The 14,287-nt window shown below is 35.1% G+C and overlaps 1 pseudogene; it reads right to left on the bottom strand.

The window, feature by feature from the left end:
• Window positions 1-2,436: 2,436 nt before the first annotated feature.
• On the bottom strand, window positions 2,437-2,752 carry LOC123251910 (annotated as a pseudogene).
• Between the last annotated feature and the right edge of the window lie 11,535 nt (window positions 2,753-14,287).

Raw genomic sequence — 14,287 nt, forward strand, 5'->3', positions numbered from 1 at the left:
ATAGGTAAAAACTGAGCCTGAGCCACAATGGATGGGTACAGAAGACAGTGGAATCCTGAGACCAAAGGGAAGTAGAGAAGGGGACCAGCTGAAGCTTAGGAAACCCACACTCCCATTTGGCAACTTTAAGGCCATAAAGGAGCACAGAGCTGAACCACAGTAAATCCACACTCCCACATGGCAGCAGAGGATCAAAGGCAACAGAACCTAGAGCAGGGAACTTGCCAAACCCAAGCCCCTAGGCAGAGGAAGGGAGATAGCAGAGCAGTGCACAATCCAGTCTACAAAACAATAGGGGAACACTAACAGGAGGTACTGAATATAGCTGAACAATACAACTGCAAACCTCCACAGAGCAAGCCAGCAGGACCAACTCCTTGACAGACACACTATGAGAAATAAAGGCAGCTGGAACTACTCAAAGGCTCAGAGAAGTGTACTCTGCAAGTTTGGAGTAGTGAAATCTCTTCATCAGGAAAGAAGTACCTCAACAGGTAACAGGAAAAAAATAGCAACTACAAAATTTAGCAAAAAACAAGAAAACTACTTTAGTGTTATGGAAGACCAAAAATATGAATTCAGAAGAGGGCAACAATGCCAAAAAAGAAAAAAAAATGTGAAGCCTCAAAGGAAAATGTGAAAGAAAGTCTGTTCCAATTAGAATATCTGGAAGAACTTGAAAATAAGTTTAAAATCCAAAAATTAAGAGAATTGATAGAAAGTTTAAAAGCTAGAGAGAAAATTCACTGAAGAAATCGTCCTCCTAAAAACTAGAATAGGGCAAAAGGAAAGAGAGGCAAAAAAAATACATTCAAGAAAATGGCCTTCCTTGAAATAGAATTGATCAAATGAAAATGGAGACAATAAGAGGAGGAGGAGCAAGAGGAGGAGGAGCAAGAGGAGGAGGAGGAGGAAGAGAAATCTCCTTACACTTTAAGGAGATGAATTGGCAAAATGGAAAAGGAAATACAAAAAACTCAAGGAAGAAAATAAAACTCTTAAAATTAGAATTGGACAAAGATAAACTAATGAACTCATAAGACACCAGGAAACAAGAGGACATTTAAAAAAATTTAAAAACAGGAAATTTAAACTACTTCACTGGAAAAATGACGGACCCAGAAAATAAGATCCAGGAGAAGTACTCTCAGAGTCATCAGAATACCTAGAAGCCACAATAAAAAAAAAAAAAAAAGAGAACCCAGATACCATATTATAAGAGAATAAGGGAAACCACCTAATATTCTTTTTTTTTTTTAGAAAAGCCAGCACAAAGCACTTTATTGCAATAATATAACTTGAAACTCATATGTGGTAGAGGGAGAGTGGGTGGTGGCAGTTTCTCTTACCAAATCACTACACAGGACAGCAAAAGGAAGATGTGAATAGGAGAGAAGGAAGGTGGAGGTTGAGAGAGGGAGATTAGCAGTAGGGGAGCTGAGCATCAAAAACAGGAGATGTTGAAACTGTGATGACCAACGTCAGGTTTTTTTTTTTGTTTTTTTTTTGTTTTTTGTTTTTTTTTTTTTTTTTGGTAGAAAACACTCAACGATTTCCTGTGATGATGACTGGGCTTTCACTGTGTTGAAAATTTCTACAAACAGCACCTTCAATTTAACAATCAATTCAAGTTCTTGGAATTTAGGTAGTTGTGGAGCTTTGATGGCTACTGAAGATTAAAAAGTCCTCCAAATCCATTAGAAAATTAGATGGATAAAAAGAGTCAGGCATCAACGAAGTGGGTTTAATATTGAGCCGAGTTGTCCCGTAGATAAGACACCAAGTGGAGCATCTAACACTGCATTGAAAATATCTGCTTTCAAAAGGCAGAGGTTAAGAGGGGTAGAGGAAGGAGGGTTGGGTGGTTGAAGCAGTGCTCTCCTTCCCCACCTTCATTTTGGACAGGGTGACTGATATGCTCCAAGGAAATCATTGGACATGGAGAATATGTCAGCCCTCAATAGCTCCTCGGTCTGCTATGGCTTTACAGCAGCAGCTAAAAAAAAAAGAATTTTTTAATACATAATAGATAAATTTCAACCAAAAAAAAAATAAAAGGGACAAAGATTTTCTCTGTCCAAACAATTCCTATTCTAAGGTTAACCCATCTGCTTGATCAAACACTTAATCTTAAATCTATACCCAAAATATCTCAATTTAAATCTAGACCCCAAAAAACAAAAAAGATGAATGACTTGAGAAGTTGAGCTTTACAGTGTATAGTTTAGAGACAGCACATGTACAAGGAGGAAGAGTTGGAAGCCAAGCCAAGTGATAACACATTCAGTCGGGGTATATGTTTATACAATGAATGTAGTGGAATATCAGGGAAAAACTCCATACAAATTCATGTGCATTCTTCTTGAAGGTGAGATTCTGGACTCCTCCATGTGTCCAATTCAAGAAACAGGGAGCTAGGGGAAGAAACCATTCCTGTCATTCCAATTTTAAAAGTTCCACATGAAAGATGAGAGTAGCTTTGGTGGAATGATGCCTGGATGCCCAGTAGGACCATAAGCATAATGTGGCAAGATAGTCATTTTTGCTCTCTGGCCAACACTCATTTGGGCAACTCCTTCTTCCCAGCCTCGGATCACCTCCTGCTTGCCCATCACAAATTTGAAAGGCTTATTTCTGTCCGGAGAGGAATCAAACTTTTTCGTATCTTCAAGCATCCCAGTGTAGTGCACCAAGCAGGTCTGGCCTCGCTTGGGGAAGGTGCGAGAGAGATAATCTCCACCTGCACTCCCATCCTGGCCGGCTTTGGGCAGGTCGGGGGGGTCACTGTTCAGGGGGCGCAGGCACGAAGCAAGGCGAAGAGGGAGCCAGGCGGGTCTAACAGTGGACGGGGCCTCACACGCTGCTCCAGGTGGGCAGGAGAACAGACTGGCTCGCACACTGGCCCAGGTGGCTTTTCGCCACTCTCCCTCCCCTTCTTCTCATCCACCCCTTTTCCCCCCACCCCCGGGCTGCACCCTCCGCGACGCACTCCTAATATTCTTGAACAAAAAATGGAAATTAAAAATATCCACAAATTACTTCCAGAAAGAGACCCCAAATTAAAATCCCTGGGACAGACAGCTAAATTACAGAATTCTCAGATCAAGGAAAAATGTATACCTGAATCAGGAAGAACTAAAACAGAGAAAGGAAGCTATAGATCAATCTCTCTAAATGAACATTGATTGAAAAATGTTAAATAAAATGCTAGCTAGGAGATGATAACATTATGCCATAATAATCATGCACCATCATTAGGTAAGTTTTATACCAGGAATGCAGGAATAGTTGAATATTAACAAAATCACCAACATAATTGACCAAATCAATAACAAAACCAATAAAAACCAAATGAATACCTTAATAGATGTACAAAAATATTTGACAAAATAAAACATCCAAACCTCATGAACAAAACAAACAAAACAGAATATTGGAATAAAGGAAACTTTCTTTAAAATGATAAATGACATCCATAAAAAACTATTAGTAAATATTATGTATAATATAGATGAACTAAAATCCTTCCTAATAAGGGTTCAGGATAAAGTATATATGCCCATCATCACCATTATTATGTAATATTGTACTAGAAATTTTCACTAAGGTAATGAGCAGAAAAAAGAAAATAAAGGAATTATAATAGGCAATGAAGAAACAAAGTTATTGCTTTTTGCAAATGATATAATGGTATACATAGAGGACCATAGTAAATCAACCAAAAAAAGTTAATAGAAATAATTAAAAATTTTCAATAGTCAGAATACAAAATAAATTCACATATATCCTCAACATTTCTGTTTACAATCAACAAAATCATATAGCAAGATTTAGAATAGAAAATTCTATTCAAAAGAACTGTAGATTATATAAACTATCTGGGGGGTATACCTACCAAAACAAACACAAGAACCATGTGAACACAATTAAAAAGCACTCTTCACAAAAATAAAATCAATCCTGAACAATTGGGGGAAAAGAAACATCAATTGCTCAGATATAGGCTGAGACAATATAGTGAAAATGATAGTCCTACCTAAATTAATTTGACTATTCAGTACCATCCCAATGAATATACTTCCAATTTTTTTTTCATAGAGCTTGGAAAAAAAAATGTTCATCTGGAGAACAAAACACCAAGTCTCTAAAGGGAATTAATAAAAAAAAATGGAAGAAGGATTACTGACTGGACCAGATTTCAAATTATAGTATAAAGCAATAATCATCAAAACAATCTAGAGCTGTCTAAGAAATAGTCTGGTGGATCAATGGTATAGATTAAACAATCACTATATGGCAGAAAATATTCATAGCAACTTAGTGTTCAAAAACTCAGTAATCCACACTTTTGGGAAAAGAATTCAGTGTTTGACAAATGCTGTTGGGAAAATTTGGAAGCAGTATGGTAGAGATGAGGCATGGACCAACATCTCACACCATACATCAGAACAAAGTTAAAATGGATACTTGATTTAGAAATTAAAGGTGAATCCATAAACAAATTAAGGAAACATGGAAAAATTTACCTGGAAGACTTATGGATAAGGAAAGAATTTATGACCAAAGAAGATGTCTTTGTATCTAGAGAAAGATACAAAAAGTGAAATAGATAATTCTGACTATATTAAATTAAAAAGTTTTTGGACAAATGAAAACAATGTAAGTGATGAAAGGAAATTTGAAACTAGGAGGGCAAGAGGTGAAGATAAGGGAGGATTTGCGGGAAGAACTGTATATTCATGAGGTATTGCTCAAAGGAAATTGGACATGTGAGGACGAATACTGCAAAAAAAAAAGAAAGGAAGAAGGAGACAGTGAGGGAGAACAAAATAGATGGAAATGCGCAGATAATTATGGCATTGAGTGTAAATAGGAATGTAAATTAACCAAAGACCTGATAATATATGGCTTACAAAAAATACATTAAAAATGAGAGACACACATTAGAGTAAAGGTGAAGGATTGGAGAAGAATATTCATGTCTCAGCAATTTCAGAGGAGACAGAGGTAGCAATCATGATGTCTGACAGAGTCAGTACTAAAATAAAATGAATAAAATTGGAAAGGATGAACAAGGTAACTATACTATGTTTGGGGTCACTATATATAATGAAGTACTACTATCTTGGAGCCCTATACACTAAGTATTATAGAATCCAAATTTTAAAAAAAAAATGAATGAGATACCAATGGAAATAGATAAAAAATTAATAATAGCAAGAAATTTTAATTTTCCAATCTCAGAACTAAAAAAAATCTAACCTAAAAATAAATGAAAGAAGTTAAGGAGATGAATAGAACCATAGAAAAGTTAAATATGGCAGACATCTGTAAAGCTCCAACATATCTACAAAAGGTTAGTTGTAGATCTAAGCCTGAGCATACACATTATCCAAACATAGTCTCTGCTGGAACAATTGGTTTGGACAGTGTAAATATTCTTCAAAAGTCTTATTTGAACACCTCTCATATTATGAAGGTAATTCTACATTTCTGAGAGGTTGTGATACTGTAACAATTATTATGACCAAACTGGAAAGACTCGGTTTTGGAGAAAAACTATGACCCTGGCAATGGATTGAGTCTTCTGCCTAAGAACCAATATAGCTAAATATAGTCTAGGTAATGCATGTTAACTAAGAATCAGATGGGCTAATGTGATCAAATTAAATGATGATAGAAACTTGGAGAAACAGGTCTAATTTGCAATTTTTCTCTAGAAAACAAGATGGAAATATATATTAAGAACTTTTAATTTATTCATTCTCATTCATCTACAGATCTCATTACTAGGATTAGACCTGTAGTGCATTATTGAGAGAGTAAAAAAAAAACTGTGTATTGTGTTATTTAAAATTAATGAGGTTCCATTAGAAGTATTAAGCCTCAAGATATGTAGTATGTGAGAAACTTCCTGTGGACATGTGGGGGACTTTGAAACTACATTTTCCATGGTCCAACGGGTTTCCTGTTTTGGATGACATCTTTAAGCAAGTCTTTAAATATTGGGAAGTCACTTTGAACTTCCTCTTTTGCTACCTAAGAGGGCTCCCGGGGGACTGAGAGGATTAAGGAAGGTACGGAATGTAAAATGGCTAAGGGGACAATTTGAATTTTTTTATAGGCATGTGGTCGATTTATTCTATCAACATGGACCTAAATAAAATATTAGTTTTCCTCATAATATTAGCCTTTAGCATTTTTAAAAATAACAGTATGTATGAAAATATTCATGTATTTTTTTTATTTGTAATCATCAAGAATCAATAATTAACACAATGCAATGATTGAGAAATGGCTGAATATACCGTGGTACTTGAATGTAACAGATTGTATTATATCATAAGAAATTAAAATGATTAGCAAAATGAAGAAAACAACGGAACTATATGGAGAGATGAAAAGGATATAAGAATAATATATACACTGATTACATTTAAAAATAATAGCCATAAAATCAAGGGGGAATATCAAAGTACAACAAATTTAAAGGAAACTCAAAAAAAGAGGATATTTATATTGCCACACATATATAATTTACATATTTTAAAGAAAATTATAACAATGTGCAATTTGTGATATTTTTATGTATGTTTCATATTTTCTTCTGTTAGTTCATTCTTTTTATTTTGCATTATTATTTCTTAATGTTTTAGGAATTTGTTAGCATCTCCTTGCCAAATTCTAGTTCTTAATATATTATTTTCTTCTATGAGTTTCTGGATCTCTTTTTCCATTTAGATGATATTTCTTTCACTATTTTCTTTATTTTCATGCATTCCTCTTATTTTTTCTAACTTTTCTTCAAGTTCTCTCATTTGGTTTAAGCTCTTCCACTAGTTCTTTTTGAGTTTGTAACCAGGTATTTTATTTCTTCACTTTTTTTGAATTAGGTGTTTTTATTTCTCTTTCCTTTGCATTTGAGTCATGATCTTCTCTGTCCCCATAGTACCTATCAATAATTTGGTGCTTTTTCCTTTTATAGTTAATTTTTTTTTCTTTTTAAAAGAAATTAACAGCCAGGCTAATAGATTTAATTACTGGCTTATTACTAAACTCAATGTTTCTATTTTACTGAAGTACGTTACTTCATGTTTCAGAATTTTTTTCAGTTTGTTTTTACCTGTGCCCTATTTAGTTTTTCCAGGTTTTATAGTGCAGGGTCTTCTGAATTCCCAGATCCCTCACTCAAGCCCCAGTCTGTGATTGACCTCAGGAGTTCTGTCCAGAGCCTTTGAAAAATTCTGTTACTGCTGTTGCCAGCAGCCAGTCCACCTCCCCCTTCTATCAGTATCCAAGGACTCTAATCACCTGGGAGTGAACACAGGTAATGGGACTCTAGTCCCTCATTAGTCATATTCACAAGTCCAGGTTCCTTCCTAAATTTTCATCTCTTAAATTCACTTATCAGGACACAGGCAATGTTCAGTCCATGTTCCTTGGGTCTCTAAAGTCCCTCTTTCACTAACAGTGATGTCTGAACTCCTGTTCTCAGGGCCCAGTGCTTATAGACTCCACCTTGTCTACTTCTTCATTCCCCAACGATGGGCTGGTTGGAGGTCTCAGGAGCAGATGCTATAGAAGACCCAACTGCTCCAAAGGTCCTCTGTCTGCTAAGTCTTATGGTAACATCTAGGATGCAGGTAATCAAGGTGAGGTTTCTAATTCAGCTCTCAGGTGTTACCTTGTTAATTTAACTCTGTTAGCTTCCTTCCTGACTCAAAGGCCTAGGATTGTCAGAAATTTTTCTCTCTACCTTTCAGCTCCACTCTGACTCCTGGCTGCTATTGCTGCTTTTAGGTTTGTTTCTGTGGAGATATTTCTGGTTGTTTATGGGAGGCATTAGGAGGATGAGAAAGCCTCATGCTCTATTCTGCTATCTTCTCACAATGCGTCACAGGATAGATCTAAATTAAAACAACTGAGACACCACCTCATACTTACCATATTGACAAACATGACCAAAAAAGAAAAAGATAAATGTTGGAGGGGATGTGGGAAAATTGGAACCCACTGTTGATGGAAATGTTAACTGATACAACTATTTTGGAGAGCAATATGGAACCAGGCTAAAAGGGCCATAAAGCTATGCATACCCCTTGCCTCCACAATGCCACTATTCAGTCTGTATCCCAAAGTGATCAGAGATCAGGCAAAGTGACCCACCTGTATCAAAGTATTTTAGCAGCTCTTTTGAGGCGGCAGAGATTGGAAACTGCGGGGCTGTCCATCTCTTGGGGAATAGATGGATAAGTTATAGTAGACGGTTATTATGGAATACTATTATGTCATAGGGAACAATGAACAGGATAATTTCAGAAAAACCTGGAAAGATTCATATGAAGTGATGCAAATAAAAGTGATCAGAACCAGGAGAACAATATATAGAAATATTATATGATGTCCAACTGTGAAGGACTAAACAAGTATTAGCAAATCAGGTCTCCACGATAACCACAAGGGACTCATGATGAAAATGTCATCCATAGCCAAAGAAGGAACTGTTAGAATCTGAGTGAGGATGAAAGCATGCCATCTTTCAATATATTTACTTCATGAGACATTTCTATTGTACGTGTCATACATGTCTTCTATTATGATATGAATATAGAAATATGTATTACATGAAGGATGGAAATAAACTATATCAGACTGTTCATTTCCTTGGGGAGGATAAGGGAAGGGAAAGAGAAAATGTGAATTGTAAAATGCCAAAAAAAATGCCAAGAATTATTTTACATGCAACTGAAAAAATTAAAAGCTTATTCATTTAAAAAATACATACTACATGTCATGATTTATCACAGTAATGTTCTAAATATGTGTCCTTTGTTTCCCTTATGATTGCTACCTTTATGACACTAATCTTTCCTTCTATATAATCCATGTAGTATTCATTCACTTCCCTGTTCCTAAAGTCTCTCCTGGTTAAAAATGACCTCTAAAATCTCTGATTTTTCATGACATTTTCTCCAGATTTCTTGAAAATTATAACAAGTTCTCCTTATCTCACAGCTAATTTTTTATGTATATGCCATACGTAATGCCTACCCCCATTACACTGTCACTTCCATGAATGCAAGTTATATGTTACATCTTTGTTTCGCACAAAGTAGGTGCTTAGACATGAACTGAATTGGATTGCATAGGGAGATGAAAGCTCAGAAAGCAATTTCAAACTGTCCTTCCTGCTCCTGCTGGGACACTGCTGGTTGCATTTGAATTAAAATAATAGATAAAATCCCAATTCTATGAATGCTATTACACTGAAAGTGTCAGTTTAATAAAGAATGTGGAACAGCATTATGGTTTGCTGTAAATAGTATTAGATGTGGAGTCAGAAGTCATGGGCTTAACTCCCAATTGCATGTCTATTACTTACAAGTGCTCTACTTCCTTAATTAGAAACTCTGACATCCATCTCTCTCTGACAATAATCTCTTATCATACCATCTTTCTGATGCATCAATCCTGATAAACCTATTATTTGCCCTCAAAACTTATAATCACTTCACCTCTGTCCTTTCTCAGGTCCTTAATCTTGGCTGACTCTACTTACCTCCATGTATGTAATTATTTTTCTGCTACCTGTCTTTTGTTCTTAAATCCCTTATGCCTTAGTAATATCCCTGCTCACCTCTTCCTAAACTTAGTCTTGGTTTACTCCCTAGTTGCCACTTCTATTGCTAAAGTCAGGCTAATGAATAAAGCTAGAGGCTCTCATAAAATCATGTCTTGTGTTCCCTCTAAACTCTGATTTTTTATTCCATATTTTCAGGACTTTTTGGAAATTATAAAATGTTTCTCCCTTATATCACAACTACTTTTGTGTATGTGATCCACATGTTTGCACTATCACTGTTGATATCATAAATTCATGCTACTCAACTATTCATGCTACTCAAACTAAATTGCTATAATTATCTCCATTTATACATGAGGAAACTGAGACAGTCAGAAGTTAAGTGATTTATATAGTGTTAATAGCTAGTAAATGTCTGAAGCCAGATTTGAACTTAGGACTTTAGGACCAGGGCTATATCCATTGAGCCTATGGAAGATGAGACTATGTCTTGATATTTTCAATAAATATCAATTTACCAAAAAAAGCAAAATTTTACCTGCCTACTTAATAAAATGCATAGATATAAGTTTAAACAAGAGAAGAATAGTGATGCAGTAGGTTTTATTTTTTTCTCCTAGCTGACCTAAGAAAGAAAGGAAGGTAGAAGGAAAGTAGAAAAGGAAGGAGGGAGGAAACAAGAAAAAAGATACAGGTGATTTCATGACTGTATAGAAACTTCCAATAGAGAATATGCTTCAACCATATGTCAGCAAGCATTAATGGACTGCAAAAATCATTCCTGTTCTAAATGGAATGTAATGGAAGAGATTATGATACAAATGTGCAATTGTTCTGAAACTTTGTCTTTAAAAAATAGATACAGTTAGTATGAATCAAAGGAAAGATTTGAAATCAAATATTTTGACACCAAGGGCAACCTTGAGTTACATTATTCACTGCTGAATATTCATTTTGCTATGAGGTTCTCAGTATACCATGAAATGTGATATAATATGATATGTATATAGTAAGATGATTGAAATGGGAAATGTAAAAAGCATCATAGTCCCTCTTCCAACACCCCACAAATAGAAGAACTGTGATTATTAGCAAGCTAATCACATACAGTAGTACAGATAAAAGGGTAGTAGGAAAGAAGGAAATATAATTTGCAGTAAATAGGAGAGCTGTAAGATTTGTATGCATAAATAATATAGATTTTGTTCAATTGCTAGGCAGGTCATTAATGTGATGAGTGAAAAAGTGAACTCTGCACTGATCTTTGAAGAGCTCCAAAAAGGATGATGGAAATATTTTTGGTAAGCTGATCTATAATGAAATCTTTTGAAAGATGATGTATACAAAAAGATAGGATGAGGACCAAGGAGGCAACTCTATTTTTACTATATCATGTGAGTTTGGAGAGGAAGGACATGTGGTTCATAGAATATCTTCACTTTTGTTAAAGCATGAGTTATTTTAAAATTACTTTGTTCTGAGATTACTATATAAATTAAAGTATATATTTAAAACAGAAATATACATTAAAAAGAATAAACTTTGTGAGTTTTCAAAGCTATATTAAGCTGTTCTCTCTCTTTCTTTCTCTGACCCTGTCTCTGTTTCTCTGTTTCTCTGCTATCTGTTTCTGTCTTTGTCTGTCAGTGTGGCTGTCTCTCTTTCCTTCTTCCTGAAATGATAATGTATTAGAGAGTTAAATGATTTACATATTCTCAAAATTAGTATCTGAGGGGGCAGCTAGGTGGCTCAGTGGATTGATAGGCAGGCCTAGAGACAGGAGGTCCTGGGTTCAAATCTGGTCTCAAACACTTCCTACCTGTGTGACCCTGGGCAAGTCACTTAACCCTCATTGCCTAGCCCTTACCATTCTTCTGCCTTAGAACCAATAAGGGTTTTAAAAAATTAGTATATGAAATAGGACATTAATTCCATTCTTCTTGATTCTGAATTGACCTTTTATCTGATTTAGAAGCTTCTCTACATAGTATATAAAAAGAAAATATGTAAAAAAATGTCAGTTTCTTTAAGAAATATGCAGATTTATGTACAATTTGGAAGCAGATGATATTGTACTTTTCTGTCTTATTAGAGAATTTTTCTTCTATTTTTAAAATTTCTCCCATCAAGCCAGCACATAACTTAGGTCTAATGTGATTACTCTCTTCCAGTTACTCAGGGCTCCTGGCTATGAGGCTTCAACAAAATTACTAGGATGTACCAGGTCTTTACTTCTAGTATCATCTCTTTATAATCTACTAAATTGAAATTGAGTTTTCCTGAAAGTTTCAATGTGGTGGTTTCATCCTGAAATCATGAGGTCTAGTGTAAATTAGGCTTTAAGGCATAATGGCCATTTTGAAAGCAAAAAGGAAAATATTCCAAAGTGTGGTCTTGTGGGATTTTGGAAATTATAACCAAAGGGATAAAGTAAGCTTTATTCCATTTATTCATTTATTCCACTCATTTTTGTGGTACTTTTGGCCAAATCATTTTTCCCCTTAGATTCTTTTAATTGTTATGGAGTTTTTCTTCTGAGTTTTTCTGTCAGACATCTTTAAACCCATGAGATTTCTTTCTTGAAGACAGCATCATTTTTATATGTACTTATATTTCTGACTTCAGTTTCTTAAGAGATATTTTGTTCTTGGGACAAACTATGTTCTCTCTTGTCCTTTTGAATAATGTAGACATGCCCTGATTGATTTTTTTAAATAAGTTTTATTTTTTAGAAAAGTTATCATGGTTACATGATTCATGTTCTTACTTTCCCCTTCACCCCCCCCCACCTCCTCCTCCGCCCCATAGCAGACGCACATTTCCACTGGCTTTAACTTGTGTCATCAGTCAAGACTTATTTACATATTGTTAATAGTTGCATTGGTGTGGTAATTTTGAGTCTACATCCCCAATCATGTCCTCTTCAACCCATGTGTTCAAGCAGTTGCATTTCTTCTGTGTTTCATCTACTGTAGTTCTTCCTCTGAACGTGGATAGCATTCTTTTCCATAAATCCCTCAGAATTGTTCTGGGTCATTGCACTGCTGCTAGTACAGAAGTCCATTATATTCTATTTTACCACAATGTATCATTCTCTGTGTACAATGTTCTTCTGGTTCTGTTCCTTTCAGTCTGCATCAATTCCTGGAGGTCTTTCCAGTTCACATGGAATTCCTCCAGTTTATTATTCCGTTGAGCACAATAGTATTCCATCACCAGCATATACCACAATTTGTTCAGCCATTCCCCAATAGAAGGGTATACCCTCATTTTCCAGTTTTTTGCCACCACAAAAAGCGTGGCTATAAATATTTTTGTACAAGTCTGTTTATCTATGATCTCTTTGGGATACAAACCCAACAATGGTATGGCTGGATCAAAGGGCAGGCATTCTTTTATAGCCCTTTGAGCATAGTTACAAATTGCCATCCAGAATGGTTGGATCAGTTCACAATTCCACCAGCCATGCATTAATGTCCCAATTTGGCCACATCCCCTATAACATTCATTACTCTCCCCTATTATCATTTTAGCCAATCTGCTAGGTGTGAGGTGATACTTCAGCATTATTTTAATTTGCATTTCTTGAATTATTAGAGATTTAGAACAGTTTCTCGTGTGCTTATTAATAGTTTTGATTTCTTTATCTGAAAATTGCCTATTCGTGTCCCTTGCCCATTTGTCAATTGGGGAATGGCTTGATTTTTTATACAACTGATATAACTCTTTGTATATTTGAGTAATTAGACCCCTTTAAGAATTTCCTGATTGATTTTTTATCCATTTTAATCTGTATTTCTTCATCTTTCCCTTAAAAAATAAACTTGTTGGGTTCAATAGCAGCTTTTCTTTCTTCTATTAATATCCCAGTACTTTTTACAACTTAACATTTAAGAAGGGCTTAATAAAATTCCTATGTATCTACATATCTTTGCATCGATGCATCAATTTATCTCTGTCCATCTATGTATGTATCCACCTTGTATCTATGTATCTTTGTACCTAGATATCTATGTATGTATGTAAGCAAGTATGTATGTATGTATTTCTATTTTATCTATCCACATACCCTTTTTATGTCTGTCATCTACCTATAATTCTGAATGGAGTGAATAGAACTAGAGCACATCTGAGATTTATGACTCTGTGATCTTGGAGTTCAATTGGACACCACTGATTATATTCAAAGCAAGCTTCCTTCATGACTCCTTGTGGTTCTGCTGCTCAGTTATTATTCTGTTATCATGTTCTCCTATGGAATCAAAGTAGTACCATGCAACACGGTACCTCATCACTGAACTGTTCACATTTTTTTAAAGCCTGCAAATTCAAACAGAGCTGTACGCAATCCCAAACCACTATTAAGTATCTCATCATTTCCAATAATCTAGAAAAGTCAAATCCACTTACATTAGGCATAAATATATATTTAAACTATACTACATATATTATATAATTTACTACACTACATATGCGTATATAATATGTGCCATAATACTCTAATATATCTATGATTTAATCAATATCTTCCTATGATTCAATTGCCAACGCATTCTTTATTGCCCATCCAGTTATAGTATGATTCATTCATATCCTTCTGTCAGAGTCCTGGTCCTCCCTGTATGCTCTAAGTCTTTTATGGTTGTTTCTTCTCATTAAATATATGAAGGTATAGTCATCAAAACAACTTTTAGTAAGGAAAAA

Source organism: Gracilinanus agilis, chromosome 6 (assembly GCF_016433145.1).
Source record: "Gracilinanus agilis isolate LMUSP501 chromosome 6, AgileGrace, whole genome shotgun sequence".
Taxonomy (NCBI): Eukaryota; Metazoa; Chordata; class Mammalia; order Didelphimorphia; family Didelphidae; genus Gracilinanus; species Gracilinanus agilis.